The sequence below is a fragment of the Rhinatrema bivittatum genome, chromosome 1 (assembly GCF_901001135.1).
Source record: "Rhinatrema bivittatum chromosome 1, aRhiBiv1.1, whole genome shotgun sequence".
Lineage (NCBI taxonomy): Eukaryota > Metazoa > Chordata > Amphibia > Gymnophiona > Rhinatrematidae > Rhinatrema > Rhinatrema bivittatum.
The window spans coordinates 628780226-628798222 of record NC_042615.1 but is presented as its reverse complement, the minus strand read 5'-3'; positions in this window follow the sequence as shown (position 1 = coordinate 628798222).

The following is a 17997-nucleotide window of genomic DNA, read 5'->3' as shown; positions in this document are numbered from 1 at the left end:
ACATCCAGAAACTGCAGTGAGAATGGGTTGGTCACTGTTTCTTCTCCTCCTTTACCTCCAGGCAGAGGGGAGTAGCCATTTTGATTAGCAAAAAGGTCAGTTTTACAAAGGAAAAATGGTTCTCTGACCCCCAATGGCCATTATGTCATTGTGGTGGGGGAATTAAAAGGGATAAAGGTGGTTCTTGTTAATTTATATGCTCCTAATGTTTATTGTAACAGTTTTTTCTCTCTTCTCATTGCTGAAGTCTCGGCGTGGGAAGGGTATGCGGTCATTATGGGAGGTGATTTTAACATGGTTGACAATCCCTTGGTGGACTGTAAACCAGCCAAGACTTCTAAGAAAAATCAAACTGAACGGGGTATCAGACAGTAGATCGATGGCACAATCAAACTCCCTGTGAAGCGATAAGATATCAGCTTTCTTTTTAGAAAATACATCAGTGAATTGCACATACTGCAGAGGAAGACCAGGTGGAACCTTGGTAGTAGAGAGACATGACCGGTTCGATACCTTCAGGATAGTTGAAGGAGAAGTCCAATTAAATTGTGGCAAAATGTTGTTAGAGCAAGGATAATCCCAGAACCACAGGATGTATGGATTTTTCGAGCACATGGAATGCCAGGTGTTCCACGTGAAGAGGTCTGATGCAGAGCTTCAAGGGAATGGTAATGCGGGTAACTCCCCAGAAGAGAATCCTCGTGGATAGAGGAGAGAACCAAGGAATCAGACAGGACTCCGTGGAAATCTGGAGGTGTTCCACAAGAGCTTGCATTAAGAAATTCCCTCCAGCCCCAGAATCTATTAGGGCTAGCATGTTGAATTCCTCAGTGCCCACAGAAAGAGTCGCTGGAAGTGTTAATGGGGGAGCTGAAGAGGTGAGGCCTAGAATCAGTTCTCCACTGAGTCCTAGGCCCGGGATTTTACCGGCCTGACTGGCAACGAGCTGTAACGAGGCCAGCCTCGCCACAGTATAATCAAAGTCCAGTCTGGCATCGCTGAAGGCATTCCTCAGGAGTCAGCCAGCCATGGCCCAGCTGCAAAGGTTTCTCAATCAGGGTTCCAGAGGAAAGAAAGACTCCTGGAGGAGGAGACTAGTGCTTAGGGCAGTTGAAGATGGGCATGCATCTCTTAGAAAGTTGTAATTCCTGAGTCTGTTCCTGGAGGTGGCAGTCAGTCCTTCTGGCCAACTCTATAAGAGAGTCTAAAGTGGCAAGGAGCTCATGAGCTGCCAGTTCATCTTTGATTCAGGAGGATAGACTGTCCAGGAAGGTAGAGCAAAGGCAATCCTCTTCCCAATGGAGTTACGTGGCCAGGGTCCAGAATTCTATAGTGTGGTCAGGCAGCAAATGGCTGCCCTGGCGGATGTGGAGGAGCTCTGAGCCGGAAGCGACCTGACGATCTGGGTCATCAAAGATGGTCTTGAAAAGTTCCAAAAACCAGGGGAGGTCTTGAAGGACAGGGTCAGAGCGCTCCCACAAGGAAGAGGCCCAAGCAAGTGCATTACCATCCAACAGAGAAAGGATGTCAGTCATCTTAGTGGTGTCATCCGGAACCCACAGAGCTTGAAGGCAAAAATGCATGTTGCACTGGTTAATGAAATCTTGACAGAGTTGAGGTTCCCCGGAATAAAGAGGAGGAGGAGGAGCTGGAAGTGGTATGTCAGAGCGTTAAGGCGGTGCCAGAAAGGTAGGCACCAGTGTAGCCAGATTTGGCATTCCCACTGGAACTGAAGAGTCTAGGCAGGTGCTGAGACGCACCATAGGAACCGTAGCTATTCCCGAATTTTCTGGGCTAGGCCCAGGATGGTCTGCAGGGTGGAGACCTCTGACGGGTCCAAGGGCTTGACGATCTGTATTCTGGTGGACCCTTTGACCAAGGGGGAGTTGACGCTACCTGTGTGGAGGAGCCCCACAGGTCCCCACCATCAGTAGGCGAGGCTGGTGGACAGCAGAGATCCAGCAGGAGCTTCACCACTACCAGCCCATGTTCCCCTTAGATTGAGCCCTCAGGTGCCAGGGCTGGCTGAACTTAGGTGGGACCTCTGCAGCAAAGAGAGTCCAGGTGTAGAGATGAAGCTGGTGCTCAGGCCAAGGTTCGGAACAAGCAGCGAAGCTCAAGGTCAAGGGTTAGGCAAGGGTCAAGGCAAGCAGCATAGCTCATGGCCAAGGTCCAGGCAAGGAGTCGAGGCAGATGGTGTAACTCATGATCAAGGTCCAGTGAAGGAGTCGAGGCAGATGGTGGAACTCGTGGTCAAGGTCAGGCAAGGAGTCAAGGTAGGCGGCGGAACTCGTGGTCAAGGTCCAGTCCAAAGTCAAAGCCAAGATCAGTCCGATAAACGAAGGAAGAAGTCGAGGAACACGGTAGGCAGGAAGGAACTCAGGAGCTCTGTAAGGCAATCCACACTCTGAAGAGATAAGATCTATTGTCAAGGCAAAGGCTGGAAGCCGGATCCAGCCTTAAATAGATCTAGGTCGCTGACATCATCCGTAAGGGCTGTGGGGCTTTTCCTGCTACATGCCTATTGTTGCGTCCGTCGGTCTTTGATGGCTTCGCCCCGCCTACCTTTCTCTACTTGCGGTTCCTCCCGCTCACCTTGGACTGATGGCCGCCGCAGCATCTGTTTGCCGACCTCTCCGGTGTCCCCGTACCGGCTTTGGTGCTGCCTCCCTCCATGCTCCTTCAAGGTACCTTTAGGGCACACGCGCGCATGCCGCCCTCATCTTTAGGTCCACGTTGGCGCGAACCTCAGGGGCGTCCCCCTGTTCTGACGTCACGACTCCAGGGTATATCTGCCTAATGCATTTGCTAGCTCGTTGAGTTAGCAACTTCAGGAATCATACGGATGGGATTCACTCTCCATTCCTAAGCTACTCTGCCACTCCAGCTCAACTGGAACTCTTACTACCCTTCGGGGTCACTAATGGGGTACCCGCTCCTCGGGGGCCTCTCTGCTTCTTTCAGGTGCTATCAGGAAAGTGGTACTCGCTCCTCGAGGGTCCATGTTCCCTGTGTCGCTGCTTGCAACTTCTACTTGGAAGAACTAACTACAGTCACCATCTGTGAGTATAGAAACATCTCTCTCTACAGTACAGCTTCACCGGAATCAGGTACTCACTCCTCGAGGGCCTGCCCTCTGCTCCGGTGCCAGATCTCTCGTCTAGTGGAATCTCTGCTACTGCTAGTGAGTACAACGCTACGTCTAGAGCCTCTCTGCTCTAAGGGACTAGGTACTCGCTCCTCGAGGGCCTGCTTTCCCTGTCTCGGAGCTCGCCTATTTTACTTGGTACTCTGAATGCTAATTCTACTGTGTGCTCATAACTCTCAGTCTCTTTCCACTATAGCACTGCTTACAGAGGATCCGTTTCCAGCATTCTGTGAGAGACGCGCCCAGCCGGGCTCTACCACCTCTACTCACTACTGCCACCTCTGGTGATTCCATATACTGTTTAATAAAAGATTCAAAATCTGTGTTTGTCTGTCCGGAGTTTAGCCTGACACTGTGGTCTCTCACAGGACTGCCCCCCGTGGGTGTGGTCAGCTTCCACAGTGTCTAAGGATCCACCCAAACACCAATAACCATAACACCCTTTAAATGTAGAAGAGAGGTGCGCGTGCCTAGGAGTTGGGTTGCAGGAGCAGGACGTCAGTGGCATTCCAGCTGCGAAGAACAAGCGCAGTGGTATCAGCAGCCCGAACTGCATGGAGCAACGGTGGCACTCAGGGCCGCGAAGAAGGAGCGTTATGTCGGCAGCTTATAGGGTAGCCCACACAGTGGTGGGTCATCGGTGAGGAACAGCTGAGAATTAGCCCAGGCATGGCTGAACACCCAGCCTGACAAGGCTAAGCTAAGGAGGAGGGTGTGTGAGGGAACATGTAAGGAACTCCCTTAGAACACCTTAAAGGACCGGGTACAGCTATCTGTACTGGTTCTCCTTAAGTCCCAACTCAGCAAGGGATTCTGGGCTAAGTTAGAGCACTGCAAGCAAAGATAAGAGACCAGGACCAGAGGGTTAGGGAGGCCCAGGGAGACAGACAGAAGCCTCGAGAAAACAAACTGTAAGTTACAATTATTTTGTTGATGTGCTCAGACTAGCTAACTGTTTTATTTATTACTACTTAATAGAGGTGTGAATCGTGTGATTGATCGTCTTAATGATCGATTTTGGCTGGGGGGGAGGGAAATCTTATCGTCGTGTTTTTTTTTAAATCGTTAAAAATCGTAAATCGGGGGAGGGCAGGAAAACTGGCACACCAAAAAAACCCTAAAACCCATCCCGAACCTTTAAAACAAATCCCCCACCCTCCCAAACCCCCCCCCAAAAAAATGTTTTAAATTACCTGGGGTCCAGTGGGGGGTCCCGACGCGATCTCCCTCTCTCTCTCTGGCCACGGCTGCGTTGAGAAATGGCGCTGGTGGCCCTTTGCCCTTATCATGTGACAGGGCAAAGGTAGCGCCGGCACCATTTTGGTTCCTGGCTCCCGACGTCACGCGTGCAGGAGATCACCCCCGGACCCCCGCTGGACCCCCAGGGACTTTTGGCCAGCTTGGGGGGGGGCTTCCTGACCCCCACAAGACTTGCCAAAAGTCCAGCGGGGGTCCGGGAGCGACCTCCTGCACGCGGGCCGTATTGCCAATCTTCAAAATGGCGCCGGCGCTACCTTTGCCCTCACTATGTCATACGGCATCCAGCAGGGGTCCGGGGGCGATCTCCTGCACGCGTGAGGTCGGGAGCCAGGAACCAAAATGGCGCCGGCGCTACCTTTGACCTGTCACATGATAAGGGCAAAGGGCCACCGGCGCCATTTCTCAATGCAGCCGTGGCCAGAGAGAGAGGGAGATCGCGTCGGGACCCCCCCACTGGACCCCAGGTAATTTAAAACATTTTGGGGGGTTCGGGAGGGTGGGGGATTTGTTTTAAAGGTTCGGGATGGGTTTTAGGGTTTTTTTTGGTGTGCCGGTTTTCTCGCGCCCTATTTAACGATACAATACAAATGCCCCTGACGATAAATCGGGGGAATTTGTATTGTATCGTGCACTCTAATGATTTTGGACGATTTTAAAATTATCTGACGATAATTTTAATCATTCAAAAACGATTCACATCCCTATTACTTAACAATAAAGATACTTGTAAAGATTGTTGCCAGAGACCAGCCTGGAGTCTGATCTCTAACTAGTCCTGACTGTTCAGCATCACAAGCTAAAGCAACTACATTGGTTGCCAATAGAGCAATGTATAACATTTAAGATATTGATTCCTTACAAGATGATGCACCTTTCTACCTATCTGAATTATTTTCAAAATATACACCCAGAAAATCTCTTCGATCTAATAATAACAATCTACTTGAGATACCTATTGTCAAAGTGTCACATCTGCATGAAACAAGGAAGCGTGCCCTTTTGATCATTGGGCCAACCCTGTAGAACAGTATCCCTCTAGAGCAGAGGTTCCCAAATCTGTCCTAGGGGACCTCCATCCAGTTGGGTTTTCAGGATACTCACAATGAGTGCATGATATAGAATTTGCATGCTATGGAAGCAGTATATTCAAATTTATATCATGCATATTTATTATGGATATCCTGAAATTAAAGTAGCTGATAATTGCTGCCCACTGATCGAAAAAGATATTTCTATTAATAAAAAACACCACACCCCATGGTACACCAATGAATTAAGAACACTAAAAACAACACTAAGAAAAGCTGAGAGACAGTGGAGAGCATTTTCCTCTATAGACACATTAACTAACTACAAGTCTTTATTACATAAATACAATGAATCCACCAATAAAGAAGAGAAAGAATTTTATTCTAACAAAATAAATAAATTTCAATGTAATCCAAGAGTATTGTTTTCATATGTAAAAGATCTGACCAATCCCATTGAAAACCCCACATCAAACAATTCTTTTAATTGTAATACAATTGGACAATATTTCAAGGAAAATACTTTAAACATACTAAAAAACATCTCTTCGCAGAATTCGAACCAAATTGTTCTACCAAGCAACCCTAAAGACCATATAAATTTGAAACAATTTCATCTCTTGAAATTAAAGGTATAATCAAAAAAATGAATCCAGCTGCTCACCCAGTTGACCACATCTCTATAAAACTATTAAAAACAGTCACCAACATAGTCTCCAGACCTATTGCCGATATAATTAACCTATCTATTACTGAAGCAAATGTCTTACACATTTTAAAAGCCGCAATAGTAAACCAATCACGAAGAAACCACAATCCAATTCATATGATCTATCAAACTTAAGACCTATTTCTAAATACCTTGTATTTCAAAAATTCTTGAGAAAGTAGTAAACAATCAACTAACAGATTATCTTGAAAAGCATAGTATACTATATCCGGCACAACATGGATTTAGAAAATATTTTAGTACTGAGATCCTATTAACTTCATTACATGATATTATCCTCAGAGGAGCCAATAACAGCCAAACTTACTTCCTAATCATGCTAGATATTTCAGCAGCTTTTGATAGTTAATCACAAAATCCTCCTGGATAGACCAAACGAAATAGGCATTAAAGACTCCGCACTGAAATGGTTTGACTCTTACTTAAAAAATAGAACCTTCAAAGTAAAATTTCTTAATAATGAATCAACCAATTGATCTCCTTTATGGAGTACCACAGGGATCCTTTCTATCTGCAACCCTGTTTAATATATATTTGCCGCCATTATGTAGAATTCTTTCCGGCTTCGGTCTAACACATTTTGTCTATGCTGACGAAGTACAGATTTTAATTCTGATTGAAAAATCTATCGAACTAACTCTTAAGCTCTGGGATATATATATCAATCCGCCATTGATTAATCCAAATTAATCTTTCCCTAAATACAAATAAAACCAAAATTCTATACATCTCACTTAAATGAAGCAAGGCAAAGGAACTCGAAATTCAAGAAGCCATGGAAGTACGAGATCTAGGGATCTTCCTTGATTGCGAATTCACAATGAAAACTTGCATTAAAAAAATAATTAACGACGGTTACTTTAAATTAAATGTCCTTAAAAGATTAAAACCTCTTCTATTCCCAAAAGATTTTAGAACAGTTTTACAGGCAGTTGTTCTTTTGAGATTAGACTACTGCAATTCATTATTTTTAGGCCTACCAGCAAATGTTACAGGATCATTACAACTTCTACAGAACTCATCGGCTAGACTTGACCGACCGGATGTAAAAGATCTAATCATATAACCCCAGTATTAAAAGACCTTCACTGGTTGCCTGTTAAATTCAAAGCTCAACATAAAATCCTGTCCCTAATTCATAAAACGCTCTACAATGATAAAATTGAATGGTTAACTTCATCACTTCATTTCCATATCCCTTCAAGAATTACTAGATCAACTGGTACAGGGATGTTACCAATTCCTTCCCCTAAGATTGCTCATCTAAATAATGTAAGAGAAAGGACTATTTCTATTGCTGGGCCCCAATTATGGAGCTCTATGCCACAGGAATTATGATTGGAAGCAGACATTAAATTATTTAAAAAGGGCATTAAAACATGGCTATTCAAACAAACCTTCCAAGAGCTAAGAACATAAGAATATGCCATACTGGGTCAATCCAAGCCCAGCATCCTGTTTCCAACAGTGGCCAATCCAAGCCATAAGAACCTGGCAAGTACCCAAAAACTAAGTCTATTCCTTGTTACCGTTGCTAGTAATAGCAGTGGCTATTTTCTAAGTCAACTCAATTAATAGCAGGTAATGGACTTCTCCTCCAAGAACTTATCCAATCCTTTTTTAAACACAGCTGCTAACGTAATGATCTCAGACTACAGATTATATACCAAGGTAATGTATATTTTTAATTTTATTATATCTACTCTTACTTTACTTCCTCTCTAACTATTTAAATGTTATGATTATTTAGTTTACTATTTATTTTATTTATATTATAAAACTATGTATTACTTCCTTTTCTCTTTTGTAAATACAAATATTTTTAAATGAATATATGTTAACTACTGTAAACCGATTTGATATGTTCTCATGAAAAATCAGTATATAAAAGTATTGAATAAATAAAATAAACTGGTTAGGGGTCCTACAAGACAGGTTTGGGAACCACTGCTCCAGAAATCTGAACTATCTCAGATATTAAAGATTTTAGAAAGAAATTGTAAAGCTATTTTTTTTTCAAGAAACTTTTATGCAATAATATTGTTTTTTTCTTTTATGTAGAGTTTTTATAACAAAAATCTTTAAAGTATATATGTCTTCTGTTATAATTGTTGTTAGTTTTTATTATGTTTTAATGTATTATTGTATCCCACTTAACCTGACAGTGTTATTATAAATGGGTTATAAGTATGATAAATAAGACAACAGAAAACCTTGGTACACCCCTGAGCTAAAAAACATCAAGCGAGAACTCAGACGCAGAGAACTCGTATGGCGAAAAAACCCGTCACCAATAAACCTGACAGCATTCAAATCTCTTATGCACCAATACAGGACCTCCATCTTCCGCACAAAGAAGGATTTCTTTTCTCAGAAAATACACCACTTCATTTTTGACCCGAGAGCTCTATTTTCTCTTGTCTTGTCCCTCACCAAACCATCCCCTACAACCATTCCGGATGAGCAAGCGGCAGACAAAGCCGCGGATCTAGCTACATTCTTCAAGGAAAAAATCTCAAACCTTATTGCGCCACTTAAGGATAAGAAAGACCTTACTCCTACACCCCTCATCACAACCTCTATAAACCTGACTTCAAACATGGAAACCTTCGAGCCTACCTCCTCCTTAGAGGTCGAAAATGTTCTGAGGAAGATCAAACCAGCTTCACACCCATGGGACGCGATCCCCTCCAACCTTCTCATCTCCATCCCTGAAGCTATCACGAAACCTATTGCAGAGATTATTAACTGCTCCCTATCACAAGGCCAAGTCCCCGAACCCTTTAAACTTGCCATTCTAAAACCTCTTCTGAAAAAACCAAATCTATCTCCAGACAACCCTGCTAATTTCCGCCCTATAGCAAATCTTCCATTCATCTCCAAAATCTTGGAAAGAATAGTAAATAAACAACTTTCGGAATTCTTGGACTACAACAAAATCCTCTATCCATCACAGTTCGGCTTCCGCAAATCCCGTAATACAGAATCCCTCATATCTCTAACAGACTCCATCCTTCTAAATCTTGACAAAAAACAACCATGTCTTCTAATTCTCCTCGACCTATCAGCGGCATTTGACACAGTGAACCACTCAATACTCTTAGATCGACTATCGGACATTGGCATCAAAGGTACCGCCCTCAGCTGGTTCAGATCGTTCCTTCAAAACAGACTCTATAAGGTTAAAATCAACAATAAAGAGTCACACCCCATCAGCTCTAATTTGGGAGTACCACAAGGATCCTCATTATCGCCAACTCTGTTCAACATATACTTGCTCCCGCTTTGCCAGCTCCTTTCCAATCTAAATCTAACTCGTTACTTATACGCAGATGACGTCCAAATTCTCATACCGATTACCGACTCGCTAGATAAAGCACTGGATTTCTGGAACACCTGCCTTCAATCCATAAACAACCTTCTTACAAGCCTCAATTTGATCCTGAATACTAACAAGACAGAGCTTCTCCTTGTCACCCAAGACGGAAATGATCTAGAGACCAACACACACCCCTCAATTCAACCAGTTTTCTCCCCACAAGTCAGAAACCTGGGAGTCATATTGAACCTCAAAAGTTTCATCAATAACACCACAAAGGATTGCTTTTTTAAATTTCAAGTTTTAAAATGAATGAGACCCCCTCCTCCACTTCCAGGACTTCCGCACAGTTCTCCAGGCAATCATTTTTTTCAAAAATCGATTACTGCAATTCTCTCCTCCTCGGCCTCCCTGCCAACACCACCAAACCTTTACAGATGCTGCAGAGCGCAACGGCAAGAATTCTGACCAAGACCAACAGAAGAGACCATATTACTCCCATCCTGCGGAATCTCCACTGGCTCCCAATCAAATTCAGATTTTTATACAAAACTTTAACAATCATCCACAAAGCCATTCACAACATCACACCGCTGGAACTCCAGATCCCATTTCAGCCACGTATACCCGCTAGACCGGTGAGATCAGCGTATAGAGACACCCTCCATGCCCCCCTCATCAAAACATCTGTAAGAAAGAGAGCGCTCTCCACATCTGGTCCAACTCACTGGAACTCTCTCCCACCAGATCTCCGGCTCGAAAGATGCATGATTACATTTAAAAAAAGACTCAAAACCTGGCTGTTCACCCAAGCCTTCTCTTGCTCAAACGAACAGTAAAGTCTTTTTATACCTCAGAGTCTGTTATGTTGCTCGCCACTAGAACAACATCTCTAGCTTACTGCTCTTTATGCAGTGAATCTCTTCCAGTTACCCCCATGTTAATCCTCCATGTTTATACCAGGTTACTTGTTCCAAGTTTGCTCATCCTTGTTTTAATGTAATGCATTCTCTTTTTGTTATAATGTAAACCGACGTGATTTGTAACTTGTTACAAGAATATCAGTATATAAGAGTCCTAAATAAATAAATAAATAAATAAATAAATAAATAAATAAATAAATGTGGGGAAAACTACACGTAATATAAATACTAGAATCATAGAACATTGAACCTGTTTTAAAAAATGTTGTATAACACCGCTTTGGTCACACAGTGTATTGAACATCAACATGAGTTCACAGATCTACATTTTTGTGTCATTTAGTGGAAAATGATTGGCAGCGAGATGTATTTATTATTTATTTAAAGGAATTTATATACCACTTTATAAAATTAGATTTTGTCAAAGTGGTTTACATTAGAGAAAAATAATAAAATAAAAGAATAAAAAGAAAAAGGTAATAATTAAATAAAATTAAAAATACATAAAATTGCTTAATAGCCGGAACGAATTCCGGCTAAAAATAAACACGTGTTTAATAAAGTAAATAAAAATATAAAAACTGTTGCCAAGGGACTTTTCTAATAATATAGGGGGGGGGGGGGGGAAGGGGAAGGGGGTAGAGAAATGACAGAGTGTGTCCGAAACGTAGGGAACAGATGGGAAACAAAGGAAGGGAGGGGAAACGAAATGAAGACGAGTTGAGAAGTATGATGGTGACTGTAAATGAAGGAGTGAATGCGACTTTATGTTTATTCTGGAGTGGGTGTTTTAAATGCTAATTGAAAAAGATAAGTTTTGAGTGATTTCTTGAAATGATTATAATGAAAAGGCTATTATAAAAAGAACATCATTGGATCCAATACACTGCAAGTCTGGTTTCCCCAAACCTCTTTATTTATTTATATTCCACTTTTCAGTACTTCAAAGCAGATTACATTCAGGTACTGTAGGTGTTTCAAATTGATCCAGTTCCAGAAACCGAGTCCCCGTTACAGTACTTGCTACTGTCCTAGTCTGGTTCCAGTTACCAGTCTTGATCCACTACCCGCCTAAGTCCCAGCGGCCAGGCCCCTACGGGCTCCGGCTTCCAAGGGTGAAGCCTCACCTAAGTCCCAGCGGCTGCGCTCCTACGGGCTCCTCCCGGGGGAGTACCAGCTTCCAGGGTGAAGACCACCTCTGTGTCCAGCCTGAACATCTGCCTCCCAGCCTGTGGTATACTAGAGACTTTTGAATACCTTTCCCAGTCTCCTGCAGGTCGGCCCAAAGGTCCACTAAACTGAGACTCCATAACATGGACGCAGGGTCCAATCTTTTTTTCCAACAAAGAAGAAGCCGGCCCTGGCTGGAGATTTAGAGCACCTAATGAATTCCTTCTGTAAGTTGTCTTGGATATGTTCGGACATAGCATGGGTCTCCAAGGCGGATAACGGGTGGGGTAGCTCCAGGAATCAGATTGATGCTGCAATCAAATTCTCGGTGTGGAGGCAAAGTGTCAGCAGCCTTTTTGGAAAAAATGTCCGCAAACTGATTGTACTGTGACGGCAGTCCCTCAGGACGGGAGGTACAGATGAAACTACAGGAGGAGTTTGATCATTTAATGCAGATCTCATGGCATGCTGGGCCCCAGTGGATAAGTTTTAAAGATGTCCATTTGAACTGTGGATTGTGATGTTGCAACCACAGAATACCAAGAACTATAGGATGGATGGCTCTCTGGATGATATAGAAGGAGATACTTTCAGTGTGGTTCGGTGCAATGTGGCACTCCATCGGAACTGTACGATGAGTTATCCTCCCCGGCAGGGGATCTCCGTGAATGGAAGATATAATTAACGGCTTTAGACACAGGCGAGTAGGAATGTGCAGTTGTTCTACCACATCTTGCAGAATGAAATTTCCTCCGGCTCCAGAATCTACTAAAGCCAGAGTGGAGAACTGGTGATCTCTGAGACACAGGGTGACATGCAGAGTTAGTGGGGGAGCCGGAGAAGTGATGCCTAGGTTTATTCCCTCGATGGAGCCTAGGCTTGGGAGTTTCCTGGACGTGTTGGACAACAAACAATGAATGGCCCGCTCCTCCACAATATAGGCAGAGGCCTGCCTTGCGGATTCTTTGCCATTCCTCAGGAGAGAGAGGACCACGATCCAATTGCATAGGTTCTTCAACAATCCCTTCTGAGGTAGATGCAGTTTGAGAGACAGAAGCAAAAATATGAGAAGGAGTAGTAACCATCATGTGCCTTCTCGTACTCGATCCCTCACGAGCTCTTTCCTGTAACCGGCAGTCGATCCGGGTTACCAAGTCCACGATAGAATCCAATGATTGAGGTAACTCCTGGGCTGCCATTTCATCCTTTATGGACCGGAGACAGTTCTCCTCTCAATGGAGTTCAGATGCAAGGATTCTAAATTCAATGGTGTAGTCAGCCAGTGGCCGACTTCCTTGTCGAAGTTGTAGACGCTTGGAGCCAGCGACCACTTGTTTCCCTGGATTGTCAAATACCGCTTGAAACAATTCCAAGAACTTAGGAAGGTTTTGTAGGCCTGGATCTGACCGTCGCCAGAAGGGAGAAGCCCAGGCCAGGGCTTTACCCTCTAACAGAGACAGGATATATGTAGTTTTTGTAAGATCATCTGGGAAGAGGGAGGCTTGAAGATGGAAGTGCATGCTGCATTGGTTGAGGAATCCCTGGCACAAGCGAGGTTCGCCAGCGAAATGTGGAGGAATAGGTAATGGAATCATGGACCTGGTGTTACTCTGCAACACCGATGATAATGGTAATGGTGGAGGGGCTGCCTGAGCCGCAGCTATAGAATCAAGACGGGTGTTGAGTTGTTCCAAGGAAGATGCCATAGATTCTAATATGCGTTGCTGCTCCATGACTTTCTGGGCTAGTCCAGGAATGGCCTGGCGAGCTAAAGCCTCTGCCGGGTCCATGGCCTTGGTATTCTGTTACAAATCAGAAGGTGAACCCCTGTTCCAAGGTAGAGTCAGCGCTACCCAAAAGGGAGTCAACTCTTTTAGGTCTCTACCGTCAGAGGGCAAGGCCTGATGATGCAAACATTGAATGAAGACTTCACCCTGGAAGCTTGCGATCCCCCCAGGAGGAGCCCATAGGGACCCAGCTGCTGGGACTTAGGAGACTCCCTGAAGACTGAATGTAGGTCTGGATACAGGCACCTCCTGCAGGTCGTGGATTCCAGATGGCTGGCGCCTCCAGCAGGTTGTAGTCAGTCCAGGAGTGGGAGTCGAAGAATAGTCAAGAGCCGGTCCAAGGGTCGAATTCAAGAGGAAGGTCGTAAGCCGGTCCAGGAGCAAGTCAGGAGAGTGGTCCGAAGCCAGTCTAGGAGCAAACCAGGAGAAGGGTCCGAAGCCAGTCCAGGAGCAAACCAGGAGAAGGGTCCAAAGCCTGTCCAGGATCAAGCCAAGAGAGTCACAACAGCCGGTCCGAAGGTCAAAAGCCAAGGAATCAGTCCAACGGGGAGGAGGAGCAGAAGCAGGACAAAGAGCAGAAAAAACCAGGAACATGGAGCTCAGGCAAAACCCAGCAAGGTGCCTCAATACCAAGGCAAGGTCTGAGGAGCAGACCTTGCTTTAAATACTAGCATCGAGGGAGGAGTTTCAGGAAGGAGCCATGACAACTTCCTGTCGTGGCCCCTTTAAATAATTTCTTCAGCCACTCATGCGGCTCTAACAAACCTGGGGGAGGAGGAGTCTTCCCGGCTCAGCAGGGCCATGCGGCCGGTCTTCAGCGGTGGCCAAGGCCACGGGGAGAACATTGAGGGAGGCTGCCTGCTCCAGCAGGAACCTCTGAGAGAGCCCAGCGCCTCGGGTGAGCATTTGGTCCCGGCCACAGACCGACACGGCCGGCAGCCATAACAGAACAGAACAACCGAAAAGGCAGAGCAAAACTGCCTAACCTAATATCTAACTTTCTAATTGTTTTTTTGACAATCACTACATACTGAGCCAAGGATCTCAAAATATTGTCTACAAACACTCCAAGATATTTTCCTTCCTTAATCAAAACCAGCCAGGCTAGCTGAAAACTAACTTCTTTTCATACATTTCTATAGTTAACTTGTTCGCTTCACAGTGGTTGCAGGTAATCCTGTCATCAGCTGCCTAGGAACCATAGCCTAAAATGTCTTAATTGCAGAGTATGTGAATTCATATATGACAAGGGTACCTGTCCCCATGAGCATGTATATGACTCTGGATTGAGTAGCACAAGGACTTTAAGTGACTTAATATTGACAAGCCTCTTTTAAGTTCCATGCAGGGAAAATATCTGTCAGCTATGACAGCCCTTTACTGAGATAAAAAGGATATTTAGTAAAAAAAAAAAAAAAAAACCTGCAGAGAATTGACAGTGAATACAGAATAAATGTTCACTGCTCTTCAAAGACCCCCCTCCCCTCCTGAGGACAGTCAAGCTGTGATGTTGCAGAAAGTATGTTCGACCAATGGGAGCCTCAGAACTACCTGGGAAGCAAGGAGGGTTCTGACCAATGGGGAGAGTGGAAAAGGAGAGACTCTGGCTTCTGTTGAAAGGAAAGAACAGTAGCAACAGGGAGCTGGCAATGAAAGGAGACCAGGATCTGGATTTTATGTGAATCCCATGCAAAAAATACCTCACAGAGGTGTGTTACACTAAGAGAAGCACTGCTGAGCACCAGTGAAAGGGAATTAATCTCTTAACAGGGGACAGGGTGGAGCTGGGAATAAACTCCTCCCTTACTGTTCTTCCTGCCTTCAGGAGACACTGGCTGCGGTTTCTGTGGAGGGGGTGTCCTTTCTCTGCTGAAGGAGCCAACAGATATAAGTAAACAACCAACAAAACAATCTAAATCTTAACTCTAATAATGAGAACCAGAGGATGTTCCTTAAAGGTGTATTCCTTTACTGGATGCAACACAGAGTGTACTGTGCTAGGAGTTTTGCCCTACACTTGCAAATACTACAGGAGGGACAGTTTGCAGGGGGATTTAAATCAAGAAAACCCTCTGTGCTGTAAACACTGGGACCATCAGTGGCTGCTTGCTCAAACATGAACTTTCAACTAAACCCATTTTCACAGGAGGGTCCATATCAACCTGCCACAGCAGCCTTTGGTTTTTTCAGGAATTCCAGGGTCCTGCCACACTTTTGTTTTTTTTCTTATGCATGCACCATCAGGACTTGGGAAACTATTTTTATTTCTAGCAGCTTACACTGGGGTTTAGGGTTGCTTCCCTGCCTTTTGCAGTTTCTGGGGTTGCCTTTCTTATCAAAAGTGACATCCTGCTATTGTTATATATATATATATATATATATATATATATATACTTATAAATAACCAAAAAAAAGGGGGAACCCCAATGGCTTAATTAAATACCTAACTTATACAGAAAATTAATGGAGTATTAAATCATTCAAACAATATTTATTATTATATAAACATATAGAAAGACATGGTTTAATGGAACAAAGTCAGCATGGCTTTACCCATGGCAAGTCTTGCCTCACAAATCTGCTTCACTTTTTTGAAGGGGTTAATAAACATGTAGATAAAGGTGAACTGGTAGATGTAGTGTATTTGGATTTTCAGAAGGCATTTGACAAAGTTCCTCATTAGAGGCTTCTAAGAAAAGTAAAAAGTCATGGGATAGGAGGTGATGTCCTTTTGTGGATTACAAACTGGTTAAAGGAGAGGAAACAGAGAGTAGGATTAAATGGACAATTTTCTCAGAGGAGGGGGGTGGGCAGTAGAGTGCTTCAGGGATCTGTATTGGGACCTGTACTTTTCAATATATTTATAAATGATCTGGAAAGGAATATGACAAGTGAGGTAATCAAATTTGCAGATGGTACAAAATTATTCAGAGTAGTAAAATCACAAGCAGCTTGTGATAAATTGCAGGAGGAGCTTGTGAGACTGGAAAATTGGGCATCCAAATGGCAGATGAAATTTAATGTGGATAAATGCTAGGTGAAGCTTATAGGGAAAAATAACAAAACCCATTTGATCCGGGGAGACTACACTCCCAAACACCAAATTTAACCGAGAGGCCAGGATAGCTGCTAAAATTTTTATGTCCTGGTTCAAAAGAGATATGGGCCTGTAGGACTAGGGCAGTAAAGGGTCTTTACTGGGCTTAATTAGCAGAGTAATAGCTGCTAAGTTATGACACCACTCAAAATCTTCCTTCTCTTGTGCTAAATGAAACAAATTTTAAGTGGGGTGAGACAAAGATCCCCCAAAAGTTTATAAAACATGGGCCTGAATCCATCCGGCCCTGGTACTTTAACAAGCTGCAAACACGCAATAGCACTTCGGATCTCCCCTTCAGATATGGGAGCATCTAGTACCCGTTGTTCACTGTCACCCAACTGAGGCAGAGCAAAGCCCTGGAAAAAAGACTGCCTTGAAAGCTCACTTCTAGGCCCAGCCGCAAACAACTTTCTGTAATATGCCTTGAACGCCTTAATATGAGGCATTGAAGAATATGATTGTGAGTCATAGTGTAAGTGGGACACAATGCCTATAGCACAGGAGCCAAACTTAATCAAATGGGCTAGCAAACGTCCTGAATTATTTCCTCACCTATAAAGTTTGTACTTGAGATACATCAAATTTTGCTTGTCCCTCACCTCCAAAATAGCATTAAGCTCTCTTTTGGTGGCAAACAACCTCTCCTTCGACTGCTGCAAATGATCCTTCATATGTAAACGCCAGAGCGCTGCAATATTTTTAGTTAATTCTAGAACTTTGGTATTTCTGTCTTTTTTAACCCCGACTAAATATGCAATAATATGTCCCCGCATATCCACTTTTACAGCATACCAAAATATCATAGTACTTAAATTGTATATCCTGTAAATAGTACATAAATTGTATATAGACTCTCGTTTGCCTTCCTGTCACCGTTCAAAGTTGATGTTTGCTCTCTTCCTCCTTACTGTCTGCACTTGTATCCATGCGCCCTGTTTTTACCCTGCCCTGTTAATTGTATTTTCAGTCTGTTAGTTATGATGTAAACCGGCATGATGTTTGCATACTAATTTTTTTTTTTATTTATTTTATTTATTTAAAGGTTTTTATATACCAATAGCCGTTTGCACATCGTATCGGTTTACAGAAAACTAAAACTTTTTGACAGTGTCATTAAACAGAATTTTTTGGCACTGCCATTACATAGAACAGTAAACTTTGCATACAATAGATAAACATCAGCAAACAGAAACTGGGTAACTATATACAGGGAACGATGGTTCCTAAATTGGGAGCAGATGAAAGAAAATTAACAAGCATACATTGTGATGGTAATACATGTAATGTGAAGGTAATACATGTAAAGCACTGTAAATATATAATGAGATAAACGGGGAGAAGGGAGTTGAGAGAAAAGTCAGCAGAAGCACATTGTAAATGGTGATACAAGGAATGCATTATACACCGCTTGGGGGGACATCAGGAGAATGGTTGTTGAGGGAGGGGTAGGCCTGTAAGAATAGCCAGGTTTTTAGCTTTTTTTTGAATTTGGGAGTAGATGTTTCAGTGCGCAAGTCTGGGGGCATAGAGTT